Source organism: Periophthalmus magnuspinnatus, chromosome 3 (genome assembly GCF_009829125.3).
Source record: "Periophthalmus magnuspinnatus isolate fPerMag1 chromosome 3, fPerMag1.2.pri, whole genome shotgun sequence".
NCBI classification, from domain to species: Eukaryota; Metazoa; Chordata; class Actinopteri; order Gobiiformes; family Gobiidae; genus Periophthalmus; species Periophthalmus magnuspinnatus.
Window position 1 is genome coordinate 9,623,274 of NC_047128.1, and position 16,061 is coordinate 9,639,334.

The window sequence follows — 16,061 nt, forward strand, 5'->3', positions numbered from 1 at the left end:
ATAAGATTTTTATGTTTTGGTTCAAGATTATCTCATCATTATCTCTCATTTGGGACCAGTTTCAGTGCTGAAGTCCAGCTGGTTTAAAGTGGAACTTAACACTAAATACTACTGGCTGCACATGGAAACTATGACCCAAGTAGTGACATTGTGGATGGAACTAGTGGATGGATTAACGAAAAAAAAAAGACTGTTAACTATAATGTAAATGAACTCTGTAAAAACTTTGAACATATAAACTTAAAGCCACATGAAACTCTGAATTATAAAACTAATGAATTTGGAAATGATACAGATTAAATTCAAATCATTTTATTTTTGTAACGCCCAAAATCACAACAACAGTTGTCTCGAAGGGCGTTCATGTTTTGTTTGATGGGGAAAATCGGAGAACCCGGAGGAAACCCATCCAGACACGGGGAGATCCGGATGGTCACTTTTTTCCTGATGATGTAATTAATAATTGTAGATATTATACTAATGAACAATTTAAACATTTAAATATGAATGATGCCTTCACAGTAATACACTTTAATAGTAGAAGCTTATACAAAAACTATAACAATATTAAGGAGTACCTTGGACAATTTTTAAAAATGTGTGTTATAGCTGTGTCTGAGACCTGGCTAGATGCTGATAAGGGTTTTGATGTGGAAGTGGAAGGCTATGCTGTTTACATTAAACAGGCCTAAAAGAAAGGTGGGGGAGTTGCAATGCATGTGGATGCAGAATTAAAATCTAACGTAATTAAGAGTAAAACAATTGCTGTAGATGGAGCCATGAAGTGCTTGACTGTCAAAATAAATTTAGAGAAATCATAAAATAGAATTGTTCGTTGCCTGTATAGATCACCCGGATCATGTCTTGACAGCTTCGACCAAAAAATTTATGCCCTGTTTACAAATTCAAGAAAGGTTCATATTGTGTGTGGTGATTTTAATGTTAATCTCTTGAATCCCCAAACAAATGCAAAAACAACAGACTTTATTTCAGGTGTATATAGTAAGAATCTATTTCCACTTATTATAAAACCAATGTGAATTACAAATGATACAGCTACACTGATGGATAACATCAACTGGGGAGTCAAATTACAGCTGGACTACTTATTAATGACATAAGTGATCATTTACCCATATTTTAGTGTCTTTCATCAGCTGCAAAACGTCAAAACTGCATCACAAAAAACTAAACATCATAAAATGACCAGACTCAGTACACCTGAAGCAATTGCTGCTTTAAAAGAAGACTTAAATGCACAGACATGGGATAAGGTTTATGCTTCAGTGGACGTCGACATGGCTTCGGATGCATTTTTGTCTATTTTAACCACAATCTATGACAAGCATTGTCCCCTCAGGTGTTTAATCAAACACCAAAAACAGACTAAATAGTCCTTCGATTATGAATGGAATTGTAAATGCATGTAAAAGGAAAAATAAATTGTATAGATTTTACCTACAACACAGAACTAAAAAAGCAGAATACACATACAATGCATATAAAAACAAGCTGATAAACATAATTAGATTGAATGAGAAGTATTATTACCAAACATTATTAGAACAGCAAAGAAATAATATTCAAGGGACTTGGAAAATATTAAACAGCATAATTAAAGAAGGAAAGAAAAGACACATATTCCTAGATTATTTTCTTAAGGATAATAATGTTATTGTAAATGGCTCAAGTGAAATAGCAAATGCATTTAATGACTTCTTTATTAATCCTGGACCTACATTAGCAAACAAAAAACAGAATCAACAGAGTCACATGGATCAGCTGTAAAATATATACAGCAAAATGCAAATTCATTATTTATAAGAAATAATTGGAATTGTTAATTAAAAAAAAAAAAAAAAAAAAAAAAAGGTCAACTGATTTATTTTGATATTGATATGGATTTGGTAAAGAACATCATTAACTTCATTTCCACACCGTTTACATATCTCTGCAATCAATTGTTTTAACAGGCACTTTTCCAAACAAACTTAAAATAGCCAAAAGAGACATTAGTTTACCAACTATAGACCTATATCTCTTCAGCCACAATTTTCCAAATATTAGAAAAACTTTTTGTATCAAGATTGGATAATTTTATTGATAAGTACAATTTACTTAGGGATAATCAATATGGCTTTAGATCCCGAGATACAAGACCCCGAGATACTTGAACTCCTCCACTTGAGGCAAAGGCTCTCCACCCACCCGGAGAGGGCAAGTCACCTTTTTCCGGACGAGAACCATGACTTCGGATTTGGAGGAGCTGAGAAGAACAGGTATACTAAAAAAAATTAAGACTAGAACCAGTAAAAAATGTCATTGTATTTCTGTTTGAGGGGTTAGTGTCTGGAATAACCTTGATGATAAATTATAAAGCTCCTACACAATAGAAATAGTTAAAAAGAAATATAAAACATTACTTTTTGAAAATTACAGGGCTCAGGAATGATTCATGTGCTGCTTTTCTTGGAAATCCTGTGTGTTATTGTTAAAATGGGTTAGGAATTATAATTTATACTTCTGCCTAAACCCTTTCAGTCACGATAGAAATGTTATGTACAATCTTCTACAAGTTGAATAATGGCTGATTTTGAATGTAATGAATAAATACTAAAATACTAAAACTTTTCTTCCATACTAAACTGTGTATATTGTGTTTTAATAACATAGCCTACTGTTGCTTGTGCTACAGTGGCAAATTTAATGCAAAGTAGGGAGATTTGCAGCTTTGTAATAAAAAATGTATAAATATGAGTGGGTCCTGGCTCCAGTGGCCTCTGTAATTTTAAGTTCTTGGTGACATCACAAAAGACTGCCCTAATTACAGCCAGGTATTTCTGATCTCAAACACCTGGCTGCAGGGGCAGAGTTTGAAGTGTGGATACCTATTAGACCCTCCTCCTCTCTCCTCACTCTCCCCTTTAGTTCTCAATGTGGTTGTGGGCGGAGTTTTATCATGATTTATCATTAATCAGTGCTAGTGATCAGCTAGTGCTGCAGCTCAGTGAGTAAATTCTGGAGGTTCTGAGCTTTCACATGAGGCCTATCCATATACTGAAAATGAGAAATACTTGTATGTGTCCTCCATTGGCAGGTCGAGCCTCTCGACACATAGGTTCAGATGTTATTGTAGTACTTGTAGTACTATGTAGTAAGGTTTAGGCTACATGTAGTTCATTTAAGAACACACAGTGGTCTTATTGGAAATAAAGTCCAAAAGACATAGCCAGACTCTATGATCAGTTACAATGTAATTACTTCAGAAGGTGGTACATAGAGTTAGCTTTTTTTTTTTTCAGCTGACACAATATCTAGTGTTTATGTCACTGTAGTCACCAGTAACCAATATTTTTCACTGATGATACATATTTTAAAACCTAAAGCAAGGTCCTGGCTCAAATGACGTTCACCAAATAACTTCACAAACTTTTACAAACTGCAGTTATCTGGGAAATTGAGTAATTATTATACTCATTAAAATGTAAATCGCTATATACATGACACGTATTGTTGTTATTATTAGCTGTGCTGAGTGTGTAAACATACAGCTACCTAGCTTCTTTGCTCATGTAATTCCATTGTAACTCACATCATAAGAAGCTAATTCCATACTACCATGCTATCATCATACTGTCCAATCAACAGCTCTAACTGGACAGTATTTGATGTATATTCTGAAATTGATGCTGATCTTGAGCTCATGAATATTCCTCTTGCTTCCTACGGTGTTTGTGTGTAACAGATGTTGCAGACAGAGGGGTCACGGCTCCTCTTCCTCTTGTCGTGGCCCTGATACGGCTAACACTGTCTTCATACATCACGCCCCCACACACCTGCTGCTCAGCCTCTTATCGCTAATGGATGGATGACTGTCATTACCAGTGGCACTTGGGGACTACTTTACATGTGCTCGAAGCCTAGGACAAACACATGGAAGGAGATGAGGTACTGTCAATGTGGAGCTCATTATCGCACCTTCTATAACGTTAAAGAGGTGGTATTATGCAAAATCGATTCTCTTTTTTTAGTTTCCTACCATGTTGTAACGTTGCTTCCTCATCAAAATCATGCCGGAGGAGGTTTTACATGTCATCCATGCATGCAATCTTCTGCGCAATGCTCAGCCCACAAGCCTACATCACCTATGCTCCCACCCAACAATTGTTCATAAATGTACAAAAACCTGACACAAAACTGTACACAGCAACTTGACAAACCTGATGTGATGTGCAGTGGTTTCATTAGCAGGATACATTCATTGTATTCAGAATGACTGTGTTACACTCAGAAGGGGGAGTGACTTAGCACAGAGAGCAAAGGGGGGAGAGACTCAGAGTGTCCAAAATGAAATTGAAGCTTATAAAACATGTTAATACATTGTTTTAATTGAACATAGCATTTACAAAATAAAAAAGGTAACATGGTAATCTAAATATGTTATAGAAGTAAAATACCTCCTCTTTCAAAAACAAAACAGTTGTGTGTTCTGAGCAGAGGAACACGGGAGCGGTCTGCTGAGTCTGCTCTCTTTTTTTTAACTCGAGAAACAGACAAGAAGTGCATCAGAAATAAGCCGTGCACTTCCGTGTTCCACAGCGCAGGCCAAGGTATAAATATACAGAGGAACTGAGAGTGCTGACTTCTGCTACTGCAGTACAAAAGCTGACTAGCACATAAAATACTTTTATATTGATAAGAAAATGTATGAATTCCTTGTCTAACAGGAGATACGAATAACATGACCAGCTGAACCTGAAATGACTTGTGCTGAAACAAGAGGAGGGATCTGAAGTGGAACAGTTGCACATTGCTTTGAGAAAACTATACAAATGATTCATAATGGAGCTCTCAACACCCCACTGCTGATTGTGAAATATACATGTTGTGACAGTATGATTTAGATGTGGAAAATTACATTTGTTTAAAAAGCAAGCCTAGTGCCTGTTAAAACACATAACCTCTCACACATGCAATTAAGTGAATGACACTGTTGTCTCAGTCATGAGCAATGCAAACAAGCCAAATAAGTGGGATTCTGACACAGTGGAGTTGGGTTTGTGAACTGACAAATATCACATCTGTACAGCAAATGACAGCAAACCATGTGTGTTCAGCATTAGGATTGTGTTGGAGCATAAATTATATTCTTCTGTTTTATGTCTAAATTCTCCACTTAATAACAATAGTAATAGTAATTAATAATAGTAATGCTGTACAATTACACTGTTCTTTACAGGCTTGACAAACCTCCCAAAGCCCCTCTGTAGTCATGTTTGAGCTACATGGTCAATCTGTGTCATCAACTCCTTGGACAATCACTTATGCATACACCACCACATACATATACTGACAGCAGATACAGATCCAAACTGGGATAAAACCAGCATCTTTTGCGTTGACTGGCAACTGCACTTTCCCCTGGACCACTGCCGCTTAATTTATGATGGATTTCACCTAAAATTATACCAATGTGACATGACATTATCTTGATCCTGTCTCTTCCACAATAGCCCTGTCATCTTCTCCTCTGTCCCCCTGTCCCTCCTTTCTCTTTACTGGTCTATGGCTGTCCCCCCCGTCCCTTATATGTCCCTTACCTGTCCCTTACCTGTCCCTACCTGGCCTGTTCGCCTGGGTCTAACAACTGCAGACAGCCTTGTCTCTGGGGATGGGGCTGTGACAGAGGCCACCTGGCTCTGAGCCGCAGCAGCACAAGTGGTGATGTGGGTTCCAGTCACACAGCGCTAATCACGGCCGCACTCTGGAGGCTCGTTAGCTTGCAGCTAATGGAGGAGCACTAATTGCTCCTAAATGATGAAGTGTTTATGCTTCTCTAAATGAGCTTGCTCTGTTTTCACTGTGGCGAGGTCAGACTAAAACAAGCAAACCCTTTGTTGTCAGAGATGAATGGATTGGCTACATGATGCAATAACCAGAGGACGATAGAACTCAGTTACATTTGCTTGAGTACCTTTTTATTGCAGAGCTCCTTCAGATATGATTTAGTGTGTCTCATTTTTGTATTCAGAATACCAGATTTTGTGCATTATTTAATGTTTTGTTCTCCAAATTACATCCACTTCAAATTCGGTATCAGAAGCAGAATCCTGACAATTGCACTCTTTAAATTAGTTAGTAGTTTTCTAAATACTTTTTTACTCTTACTTGAGTTATTTCATGAACCACTACTCTACTGGCATAATAGTATCTTGAAGTAATGTTACTCTTATCTGAGTACAATTTTTGGACATACTACCACCTCGGAGTATAACTGTACTTATCAGAGCACTGCATATTACTATGTGAGTGATTGACATGAGAGCAGACACTGGGACAGGTACAGCTGAGAGCTGGCTGCTGGAAGAGACATTTTCACAGATCTAAGACAGGGCTGCAAGATTAAGATCTGACGTCATTTCCGAGTGAGTGCATTCTGTTTTGCAAGTTATATATCTAGCGTCTCTCTGCTGAAATTGTTAATCCACGAATCCTTACAGTTTTAAAAGCAGTTTTTAACATCTACACTTGTGCCTGAATACTTCGTTAAACCACCGAAGTTTTATTCAGCATCTATTGCTCCGTACTTCGTGGATTAAGCCCGACTAGCATCATGGCTAAACCTTCCTCCTCTTCTCTCGCTCTTCCCTGTCCTGGTTGCCATATGTGGAGTGATGACCCTGGCTTATTTGACGATGATAGGGACAGCTGCGTTAAGTGTAGTGTAGTGGCAGTCCTGCAGGCCAGGGTTTCAGAGTTAGAAACGTGGATCCGCTCATTGGAGGCTCTGACCCCGAGTTACAGTGAGGTAGCAGCAGTAGGGACTGCGGACTGCAGTAGCTTTAGCGTAGCTAGCGAGACTGACCCCCCAGTGCAACCCGTGCAGCTGGGATCAGACCAGGACAGGTTTGTGACAGTTAGAAGAAAGCATAGGACTAGGACAGGCCAGGGACATAGGGCTGAAGATAGGACTGTAGCAGACCAGGGACATAGGGTTGAGAGTAGAGATCTCCCTGTCCAGAACAGGTTTGCTCCCCTGAGCTGGACCCGGGACACTTTAGTCATAAGGAGCTCCATAGTTAGGGACGTGGAACTGCCTGCAGCTTCCACGTGGTGTTATCCTGGAGCCAGACTGGGTGACATCGAGGGGAACCTTAGGCTCTTAAAGAAAAGTAAGAATAGGTACCGCCGGATCGTTATACACGCGGGGGGTAACGATACTTGGCGCGGTCAGTCAGAGGTGGTTAAATTACAGATAGCGGCAGTCTGTGAATTGGCTAAGTCAATGTCGGTGTCCGTGTACTTCTCTGGCCCCCTCCCAACCTACACCAATTGTGAAACGTACAGCCGCTTTTCAGCAGTCAACCAGTGGTTGACCAATTGGTGCCCGCAGAATGGTGTCGTCTTAATAGATAATTGGAGGGCATTTGAGGGGAAGCCTAGGCTTATACGTAGAGACGGCATCCATCCCACGCAGGATGGCTCCGCCCTGTTAGCTCAGAATATGATTGCTAGTTTAGATTGACCAGGTAAGACTAGCATGCAGAACAGCTCAGGGAAGCACAGCTATAGTGACATTAGGGAGCAGTTTAGACCAGTGAGGCACAGCTCAGTCAGCGAGAACAGCTCCAAACAGACAGAGACTGTGTGTGCCCCACATACAAAAAGTACAAATAAAACACCCCTAAACTCTGACAAGGAAGCTGTCAGATCTCATAACTTAATAAAAATAAATAAATGTGCCGCAAATAAACAAAATGATAAGTGTGTAAAATGTGGACTGCTAAACATCAGGTCTCTTTCCTCCAAATCTCTTTTAATAAATGAACTAATTGGCGACCTTAATATTGATCTGCTAGCCCTAACTGAAACATGGCTTTGGGAAAATGATTATTAACGAATCTACACCATCAAGTCACATGAACTTTAAGAGTGCCCAGAGCACAGGTCGAGGTGGTGGTGTCGCCGTCATCTCTCATTCCAGTCTAATTCTCAGCCCCAAACCCAACTATACATACCTCTCCTTTGAAAGCCGCGCACTCTCCATTACATGCCCCAATTGGAAAAACCAAAAAGCTGTAATATTTATAATAATTTATCAACCTCCTGGTCCATATGCCGAGTTCCTGACAAAGTTTTCTGATTTCATTTCAAGTTTAGTTTTGAATTGGGAAAGGATTGTTATAGTTGGAGATTTCAACATACATGTTGATAACGGCAGTGATTGCCTCAGTAATGCTTTTGTTGCGCTCTTGGATGGGATCGGTTTCACCCAGAGTGTGAATAAACCGACTCACTGTCACAATCACACCCTAGATCTCGTTCTAACCTACGGTATTGAGATTAATGATCTAATTGTCCTTCCTCAAAACCCTATACTCTCTGACCATTTCTTAATTACCTTTCAATTCATACTAAAAGACTATCCAGCCCCGCAGAAAAAAAACTATAATGAAAAGAACATTATCAGATAAGTCGGTTACAGAGTTTAAAGAAATTATTGAGCCATTACTAAAAGATATGTCATGTGACAATGAGAATAATTTTAATCCAATTGTCACTGATAAACTGGTTGACAGAACAATGCTCACCTTAAAATCTGCTCTCGATGTTGTAGCTCCGCTAAAACAGAAAAGCATTAAACCAAGACCTCCGGCTCCATGGTGTACGTTACAGCTCAGGACACTCAAACAACATGTAAGACGCACAGAGAAGCTTTGGCAGTCTCTGAAGGCAAGGAAACTTCGCCTGCTCACTTATAAGGCCGCTCTGCGGAAAGCCCGAACCAGATACTGTTCAAATCTAATAGAAGTAAACAAAAATAACCTCAGATTTCTGTTCAGCACTGTAGCCAGGCTGACAAACTAGAGACAAAATCAACAAAGCTACTCCTAAAATCAGCTCTGAGCAAATCCAATCTGTAATACCAATATCCCACATAGATCCTCTAATAATATTAGATAAATTTACTCCTGTTGATGAGGTGGAGATTACCTCAGCCATCATGTCGTCCAAACCACCAACCTGTATGCTCGACCCTATTCCAATCAGACTCCTCAAAGAAGCCCTCCCCCTATTAATAGATTCCATCTATAACATAATAAATATGTCATTAGAAAATGGTTACGTTCCTCAGTCCTTTAAGTATGCTGTGATTAAACCCCTTTTGAAAAAACCTAACCTAAATTCTGATGAACTAGCCAACTATAGACCTATCTCTAATCTTCCCTTCCTCTCAAAAATTCTAGAACAAGTGGTGGTGAAACAGCTCTGCTGCCACCTGCAGGACAATAATATATTTGAAAAATTTCAATCTGGATTCAGAGCTCACCACAGCACAGAGACTGCTTAAAGTAACAAATGACATACTACTAGCTGCTGATAACGGGCTGGCTTCAGTCCTGGTCCTACTGGTCCTCAGTGCAGCATTTGACACCATTGATCACAACATTCTACTGCAGAGGTTAGAATGTGACATTGGAATCAGAGGGACCGCCCTCAAATGGTTTAAATCCTATCTATCAGATAGGTACCAGTTTGTTAGTATAAACCAGAGCACCTCTCCCTGTTTTAAAGTAGCCTGTGGTGTTCCACAAGGATTTGTGCTTGGTCCAATCCTATTTTCTCTGTATATGTTGCCATTGGGTAACATTATCAGAAAACATGGCATTAATTTTCACTGCTATGCTGATGACACTCAGCTGTACTTATCAATGAAACCAAATCAGACTGATCAAATAGATAAACTCAGTGCCTGTGTGAAGGACATCAAAACCTGGATGACCTTAAATTACCTGCTCTTAAATCCTGAAAAAACAGAGGTCATTGTCGTTGGTCCCAAAGGTCAAAGAGATTCTCTGTCGGACCAGATAATCTCACTCAACAATGTGAGTATAGTTTCTAGCCCTACTGTAAAAAATCCTATTTGATGAAAATCTCTCATTTACAGCCCATATAAATCTAGCTTGTAAAACCGCATACTTTCACCTGCGAAATATAACTAAAATTAGAAATATTTTACCTAAAAACAATGCTGAAAAACTCATCCATGCATTTGTTACTTTCAGACTTGATTACTGTAATTCTCTGCTCGCCGCCTGCCCCAAAAGTACTATAAGGAGCCTCCAGTTGGTCCAAAATGCAGCGGCCAGAGTCCTAACAGGAACTAAAAGAAGAGACCATATCAGTCCTGTACTAAAATATCTGCACTGGCTTCCTGTCGAGTTTAGAATCAAATTCAAAGTCCTCCTCCTGACATACAAAACCCTAAACGGTCTGGCCCCATTCTATCTGCAAGATGCTATTGTCCCGTACCAGCCAAACAGAGCACTCCGCTCTCAGAATGCAGGACTATTAGTGGTTCCTAGAGTGTCCAAAAGTACAGTGGGAGGGAGAGCATTCAGTTACCAAGCTCCTGTGCTATGGAACCAACTCTCTGCTAATGTTAAACAGGCCCCCACAGTCTCTGTATTTAAGACCGGGCTTAAAACCTTCCTCGTCGGTATAGCTTATGACCAGGTTACTTAGTGAGGGAGTTAGGGAGTGACATTAAAATCCAGGATAAGATAGGCTGCAGCAGGAGATAACTAGCTGGGGGAAGTATGGCAACCTGAGCACTATCCTCTGCTTCCTCCTATTTTCTCATCAGCAATGCTATTCACATGATGTCCCCTGTCCCACTCCCCCTGTGGAGTGTAACTCTTTCAGATGCCGCGATGACAGCTGGACCCTCTCCTCCTCCCCGCCTGGCCCTCCTCCACCCGCCTCCCTTTCCTCCTCGCCTGGCTCTCATACTCCTCGCCCGGCTCTCCTCCTCCTCGCCTGGTCTTCCTCCTCGCTCGCCTGGCCCTCCTCCGTCCCCCTCCCTCCTCCTCACCTGGCCGATTTTTCTAGTTTTGTCTGATTTTTTGTTTTTGTGTGTAGGCAGCACGGTGGCTGAGTGGCAACACTCATGCCTCGCAGCAAGAAGTTTTGGTTCGATCCCCAGGCCTTTCTGTGTGGAGTTTTGCATGTTTCTCCCCGTGTCTGGATGGGTTTCCACCGGGTACTCCGGTTTCCCCCATCAACCAAAACATGAATGCCCTTCGAGACAACTGTTGTTGTGGTTTTGGGCATTACAAAAATAAAATGAATTGAATTGAATTGAAGATCTCCCAAGTATTGAATATCTCTGTTCAATCCATCATCCGGAAATTGAAAGACTATTGCACAACTGCAAACCTACCCAGCCATGGCAGTCCACCAAAACTTACAGAACGAACAAGTAGAGCAATCATCAGAGAAGCAGCCAGGAGGCCCATGGTGACTCTGAAAGAGCTGCAGAGATCTACAGCTCAGGTGGGAGAATCTGTTCACAGGACAACTATTAGTCGTGCACTACACAAATCTGGTCTTTATGGAAGAGTGGCAAGAAGCCATTGCTGAAAACCATTCATAAGATTTCTCGTTTACAGTTCACTAGAAGTCATTTGGAGGACAGAGCAAATATGTGGCAGAAAGTGCTCTGGTTTGATGAGACCACTGTTCCCTCCAAGATGCGTGCGTGCACAATTGCGCACTGCTGACACGGTCTCCGCGCACAGAAAATCTGTGCTGTGCACAAAAAAATCGAACCGGGATTGAAAATAAAATAAACACACAACAATTCATTCTGCACTATTTTTCAATGTGAGTCAGTGAGTGTGACCGGGGATGAGCTGCTCCAGCCAATTATGTGATTCACATACCTATTTGCGCATCTTATCAACGTCATTGACAGGCATCCTCATGCGCCGCTACCAGAGTTTTAGCCATTGTGGCCGATGTGGAGTGAAGACTCGCTAATGATGCTAAGTGTTTAACCCCTTAACATTCCGACGGCCCGCCCTCGGGGGCAATGTTACGCACTGTTTTGTAGCAGTTTTGCATTTTAAACATGACGAAACGGACAAAACAAAGGAAGTACATGACCGAGGACACTGTGGATGTTTGTACAAGTTAAACTAGAGGCATCTCGGACCCGGAGAGTTCGTGGAACCGAGTGAAGATCTCATGGTGGACTCAGGAGTAGAGGACCTTATGATTTGATGGATTGGATGCTGTTCCTGATTGGTAAGCGTGGTTTATTCTGCTATTGAATTAATTGTGCGTCAAATATATCATGCGTAATCATTAGCATTAGCTAATACCAATCTGCGCCCCCCCAACCACCACCAATCATCACGCACACACCACTTGGGTGAATTGTCTTGCCTAAAGACACAATGACAGAACTAAGGACACAATGACAGAAGTTGGTCCGAACGGGACTCGATCCTCCAACCTCTAACCACTGAGCCACTGTCACAGAATGACTGTCACACTGTACAATCATGTACAGTGTGTTCTTAGTTTCCAGTGTGTGTTTGTTTACATTTTGAAGTGTGTGTGTGTGTGTTAGTTCACTGTTTGCAGTGTGTGGTTTGTAAATATATATTTATTTTGACCCATACCACTTGTTTTGACTATATTTTATATACAAATATACATTTTATATTGTGTTTTGATATGATGTATAAATGTACAGTAATAGAGCAGCTGGGTGTGCAGATACAGATTCCTGTCAGTGTGTATTGGTCATTGAATACTGTCACTAGTTTATGAGTTGTAAAAATCAAATGATCGTGTCATATACTGAAAAAGAGTTAATGGACTGTCTCCTAGACCACAATAGGGCAATCTCACTCAGTGCACAGCAAAAGCTTCACACAATGGCTTATACTCATAATACAAGTCAGAGCTTTATCATAAAAATGTTAAGTGTGTTTTCAACATTGGAGTTTACAGTTGGCTTGGTTTGGTTGGAAGCTCATGTTTTGCCATAGTTCAAATTAAATATTTATACTTCCAATAGCATTAACATACTACACAGGTCATGAGCAAGATTTTTGTCATTTCATTGTATAAGTGGGCTACTTAATTAAAAGTCTTATAACAGAAATGTAAACGTGGTAATTTGATTATTTTAATAAACCATTTATTGAGTGGGCTACTTAATTAAAAGTCTTATAACAGAAATGTAAATGTGGTAATTTGATTATTTTAATAAACCATTTATCTTAGATGGATGCGTTGCCAGCATGACCACAGTGCACACGTCTGATGTCGCTCACAGTGGTCCATGGGACCGCTCAGGGAGTTTGTGTGTTTGCTCAGACTCGTGAAAAATTAGAGGGAAAATTGGATGAGACCAAAATCAAACTTTTTGGTCTAAAAGCAAAACGCTACGTGTGGAGGAAAACTAACACTGCACATCACTCTGATCACACCATTCCCACAGTCGAACATGGTGGTGGCAGCATCATGCTGTGGGGGTGCTTTTCTTCAGCTGGAACAGGGAAGCTGGCCAGAGTTGATGGCAGGATGGATGGAGCTAAATACAGGGCAATCATGGAAGAAAACCTGTTTGAGTCTGCAAAAGACTTGAGACTGTGGCGGAGGTTCACCTTCAGCACGACATGATCCTAAACATAAAGCCAAAGTGACAATGGAATGGTTTAAAGGAAAACATATTCATATGTTAGAATGGCCCAGTCAAAGTTCGGACCTAAATCCAATTGAGGAATCTTGGCAAGATCTGAAAATTGCAGTTCACAAACGGTCACCATCAAATCCTACAGAGCTTGAACTATTTTGCTAGGAAGAATGGGCAAAAGTTTCAGTCTGTAGGTGTGTAAAGCTGGTGGAGACATACTACAAAAGACTTGCAGCTGTAATTGCAGCAAAAGGTGGTTCCACACAGTATTGACTTGAGGGTGCATGGTGCACTTTTCAGTTTGTATTTTTTATTTTTTTAACCCTTGGATGCACAACTTACCAATACCTACACTCTTCCACGAGTGGGGTCAAAAATGACCCCAATTAAAATCAATGCGTTTTTGCAATAACCTGGGTGTTATTCTTGAAAATCTTTAAAACGAAGAGTTGGAATATTTTCATTTTCCAGGTACTCCTCATAAAACATGTTTGTGACATGAGGCCATTTTCATTTTTATTTATTTTTTCATTAAGTTTAAGAAATAGCTGTTTTTGTGTCACTACCCCCACTTCCACAAGTGGGGTCAAAAATGACCCCAATTGAAATCAGTGTGTTTTTGCTATAAACTAAACACATTTCTCTCATGTTGGTTAAGATGATATATTTTTGCTCAAACAAAAGAGTAATTTCCCTTTTGACATGTACATTTTCTTTTTACTTTTCATTCACATTTTAGCAATTAATAATGAATCAATCAGGTCAGTCAGGTGACAAAACATGTTTGTGTATCCCTATGTCTGAAGGACAAACAGAGAACATTCCACAGGTCCAGAGACCTTAACACTGTCCATGCATATGTACACACACAAACATCTTATCTTACTGTGTGCACCGTCACAAGCTACTTGCTTCTGGCTGTAACCATTGCACACAGGGGTACTGCATTTCCAACAGCCATCAGTGACTTTGTAATCTTTGTTTTGTGGACACAACTGGGACCTCTTTCTCAGTTTTTGGCACGCCACACCTTCCCATTGCTTCAGTGATGTAGGTTGGTAGAGTCGGTGTACCTTTCAGTCGACTTTTCATGTGAGGTGTCACAAGCTTCTTTGAGACGTTTGTGAGGAAGTGTCGTCATCCGTTGGTGATGTCTATACAAGATTCAGGGTGCTGAGCCCTGAAAAATGAAAATGAAAAATAGGCATTCAGAGCACCATGGGCCACTTCTGCGTCTGCCATTTGCAGGTGTAGTTGCCAATTGTCTGGTCCATAGTATTTACTCCTCCTTTGGTCTGGTTGTAAAAGCGGATCACTTCTGTTTTGTTTTGTTTTTTCCTTTGGGCTGTTTTCATCCACCATCTTGCTGTGGTGCATTGTCCAAACAGTAGAACAGCCTTTCCCTTTTGTCTCACATAGCTGATCGTGGTCATGCTGCCACTGAACCCAAATTCAGTGCTGTGGACCACTCTGGACCTGGAAGCCTTCATGATTGGTGGAATGTCTGACTTGTTCTGTCGCTAAGTTCCCACAGTCAGACCCTTCTCCAGGAGATGCTCTGCAAGAGGCACACTGGTGAAGAAGTTCTCCTTGGTGATGTTGTGACCTGTGTGTCTGAATTCGCTGTACAACTGACAGAAAATGTTTTCCCCCAGATTCTTCTGGATATCTTCCCCTGGCTGTCTCCCTAGGTACATGATCCCATCAACTGCATATAGGGTGCATGCATCACAAACCCCCCCCCCCCCTCCTGGGTGGTGAGACTGCTGACATCAGGTGTGTTAGTGAGACAATATTGACAGTCAAAGTTGCATCAGGTGTGAGAGATGACATCAGATGTGTAAGTGGCACAGTCAGAGTTGCTAAGAATGAAAGGTTCACAGAAGATTCCATAGGAATTGCTTGGGGTCATTTTTGACCCCACTTGTGGAAGAGTGGGGTAGTGATACAAAAACTGCAATTTCTTAAAATTAATGAAAAAGTAAAGAAAAATGCAAATAGCCTCATGTCACAAACATGTTTTTTGAGGAATACCTGGAATATGAATATATTACAACTTTTCATTTAAAAGATTTTGAAGAATAACAAACTCTGGGGTCATTTTTCTGGAAATTATGTATAATTTTCTTTCTACTTAACACTTATGTACCATTTTGTGTTACTTATTCACATAAAATGCAAATTAAAAAATATTTTAATTTGTGGTTGTTGTCCCTGACAGTGGCAAACATCCAGGAAAGAGTCTCGGGTATGAAAAACTGGACCCCACCAAACCCTGATGTGATCCACGCCTACTGGCTAAAGAAGCTCACTGCTCTCCATGAGCGCCTGGCAGCACAAATTAACCAGCTGCTAATGGATAGGACTCACCCTGAATGGTTGACTGAAGGATGTATGATCTTGATCCAGAAGGATCCCTCAAAGGGTACAGTACCATCCAACTATCGGCCTATAACCTATCTCTCCACAACATGGAAGCTCATGCCAGGCATCATCACGGCTAAGATAAGTGGGCACATGGATCAACACATGAGTACAGCACAGACGGGCATCAGCAAAGATACCAGGG